Source organism: Pinus tabuliformis, chromosome 3_2 (assembly GCF_031772625.1).
Source record: "Pinus tabuliformis cultivar Carrire ecotype Pingquan chromosome 3_2, CPIR1, whole genome shotgun sequence".
NCBI lineage: Eukaryota > Viridiplantae > Streptophyta > Pinopsida > Pinales > Pinaceae > Pinus > Pinus tabuliformis.
Genome location: NC_142302.1, coordinates 881997191 through 882000912, shown reverse-complemented (window position 1 = coordinate 882000912; position 3722 = coordinate 881997191).

Sequence of the window (3722 nt, the reverse complement as noted above, 5' to 3'; positions counted from 1 at the left end):
TGAACCAAGACCAGTATCACATGAGTAAATAGGAAAATTTTGAGGCTTTTCTTTGCTGCTCACCATGTAGGCCATCCTTGTTTCACGGTACAACCTCCTTTGCTCACCAAACACTGGAATAGTAGCATATGTGAGATCCATCTGCATTGTGCCCTTGATTTTGGCTGCCCATGACCTTGAAAGAAGCATTCCAAACTTAGGTGGAATGTCTGCAACAACAATGTCCATAACAGTGGTTTTTGCTGGAATTTGTTGCAGACCCACAACAACATCTTTTATCAAACCAATGCAATGAACTCTCTTTGAATCAAAGGAGAATAAATCCTTATATGGCCTAGTAATTTCTAACCCCAGTCTTTCCATAATTACCTTAGGCATAAGATTATGTGATGCCCCCGAATCTAACATAGCATTATGTAAAGTCATGTCATGGATGGTAATGCTTATGTAGAAAGGAGGAAACTCTTCATTTTGTTCATCCTCGAGCCTTGGACCCAAGCAGATAATAGGATTATCTTCTTGTACATTTAGGATATCAGCCACCCCTGGTTGTGAATTAAGCATTTCAACAATTTTGCTTCTATACTTATCTACCTTGAGAATTTCATTAAAAGGGACTGATATTTTAATTTTTGCAATCTCATTCTCAATATTAAAAACAGAGGTAGACTTGTCACTTTCCTTGGGAGGAGAAGAAATTTGAATGTCCCTTTTGTCAAGAGGAGGATCAACTTTACTTTCACCTACCTTTGCTTTCTCCTTTTTATCATCGGCTGTCCTTGAGGTATTCTTCTTGAACTGTGCTTTGTCTGCTGTAATAGGAACATCTCTATTCCTGAGATTATACTGCTTTTGCATCTCAAAAATAGCATGCTGATAGCCCTTTAAAAAATCTGAAGGTTCTTCCTCTGACTTTGTCATGCTGGACTCATCATGTTCCTCTTTGGTCAAGAAAATTCCTGACCCTTCTTCATCAAAACAATGAATTGATTCCTCAGGGACTTCAGGTTCATCCTCTTCATCTACCAGATTTTGCTGGAAAGGAGGTCTCACTGGAGGATCTGCCTGCTGATTTCGATTATCTCTTGGCCTTTGCTGATTTTGGGGTCTTCTGAACTGTGGGTTTCTAAATTGAGGTTCTTGCTGTGCTTGAGGAGCAGAAGTATTCCCAAGGGCTAATCTGTCCATCAATTTCTCCATGGTTTTCATCATTGTTTCAAACTTGTCTTCTTGAGCAGATGTAGAAGGCTTCTCTTCCTCTTTTAATTTAGACTTTGCCATTTTTGATTTCTTAGCAGCAAGCATATTCACCTCTACTTTAATTGCATCATTTTGCATGTCAGCAAGATTGGCAGACTCTCTTTCTCTGAGTAAAAGAGAGAAATCTGAATCGAATGACTCAGCATATCTCAACTGAGCCAAAGCTCCAGGAGGCTTCAAATGTGCTGGAATAGAATTATAAACCTTGTTAAACCTCTTAGAGAAATTTTGAACAGTTTCCTCTGGAGCTCTCCTAAGATTATTATACTCAGTAAGGGCTTGGACAAGGTTAGTTCTATTTCCCCATTTCCTTAGAAAGCTGTCTTCAAATTCTACCCAACTATGAATGCTTCCAGCTCTAAGGGCTTTAAACCATTTTCTGACTTCCCCAATGAAAGTTTGAGCAAACAATCTTAGTTTTACATCTTCATCATCCACTTCTTCCCTATCAACAAAATCATTGAACCTATCCACATGTTCCTCTGCTGTAATATCCTCATCACCTCCCCATGTTGGAATCCTAGCAGCATATTTACTAGGAAGATCATGTAAAACAGCAGGGAGAGCTAGAGGAGCATACCTAGCAGGTATGGCCATAATGAATGGAGGAGCAGTGACAACAGGTATTGTATGACCAGTGGGAGCAGATTTAGTGAGAGATGGTGTCTGAGGACTATTTGGACTAGCAGAGGCAGAAGATAAGGTATTAGTGCGAAAAGGGCTGTTTGGACTTTGCAAACCACTGACAAAAGAACTCCAATTTGGGAGAGGTAAACCAGTTTTAGATTTGAGCAAAACTTCAAAAGGATCAAGTTCTTTGAGCTGATTTAAGTCCTCTTCCTCTAATAGCAATTCTGAAGTAACAACCTCCCAAAACTCTTCCTTATCTTTTTGTGACACTAAAGATGAAGTATCAATGCCTCTCTTTTGTAAATCTAAAATGATTCCAATAAGCTCTTCTTCGTTTTCAGACCTCAACAATACCTCTTGAATTTTATCATCAACAATTTTATCTTCAGGACTTCTAGAAAATTCAGGAAACAAAGATTTTGAAATGTTTGAAGTACCTGGTATATCAGAAAATCTTTGTCTACTCCTTGAGATAATGTTGGGATTATCCACAGGACTAGGTGGGTTTGGGTCAGGATTACTCCTTGTGTATCTTCCTCTCGAAGCCACCTTTTTAACTTTAAGATTGAATGGAGTCACCAAGGTAGAATGCAGCCTCGAACACCTTCCTGAGCTTCTGCTACCTTCAGAAGTTCAGTCTCATATTTTCGGGAATGAGTAATCTTCAGGCTCCCGACAGACGCACCAAAATGTTATCTCAAAATCAAGCCCTGGAAGGCTGCAACCCAGGAAGACTTCAAGTAACTATTTCAGACCAATCTTTTGACTAAGGCTTAGCCTCCTTAGCCTGAGAGGGCTCTCTCAAAAGGTTATTGATTTTGACTATGAGTAAGATGGCTAACTCTTGTAAAGTAAACTTAACAAATATGAAGGCTGGACAAACATTACATAGGTTTCCATTGGGCTTATGGAGTCATTCATACTTCAGTAAACAATGACACTGCTTTTACATAGAAGTCAGGGCATGTGGCATTTAGATGCTCAAAACACAATTCATAGAAAACCACAGTTTACAAATACACACAGGAAATCAGAGCAGCATAAGTGAATTCTGAGTGATTGTGTATTTATACAACTGTAAAAACATCAAGGACAAAGTAAAACCATACATCTTGAACATAGAAATACTGTATGAATCCTGAGAAGGAAAAGCAGGAAATTATATTACTGAAACTGAGTTTTTACACAAGCCAAAACAATACTCTGTTTTATCAAATATCCAACCCTCATTACATAGATGTTCCAGCTATATATAGAAAATCCTTATTCTAACTACTTCGAGCTTCCTCCTTCAACATGAGGGGAACTCGAATTCTGCCTATGATGACACCTATCTGCTTTACAACAAACTATTAAATACAATTAATGCTAACTGGAGTTCTAAAGAGTTCTAATTTGATTATGACTCTAACTCTATCTTCTTCGTAGAATGATTCCTTCTTGTTCTTTGACACTTGGACTCCTTGCAGTTTGGCTGAGATGGCTGAGATGAGTATTCAATGTTCCATGCTGGCTTTGGATGCTGAGTGCTTTAATGGTTCAGTGATGTTAGGAGAAATCCCCTGTTTTTCGGTTCCAGTCTTCCACCCCTTATTCGAATATGCAACAACATTTCTTTAGCTCTTTAATATCCCAAAAATATAGAGCACCATCATGTTCCTGATGTGTTGGAGGCTTCATTGATGGACATGTGTGCAAGCCAAAACTCCTCGTATGCAGCTCCTTCCAAACCCTAATGACCGGTAATAAAGTGACTTTATAGCAAAACTTTAAACCTGAGTCAAAACATTTCACTTTTTTAAAGGTACACCTGTCATAATCCGAATGGCTGT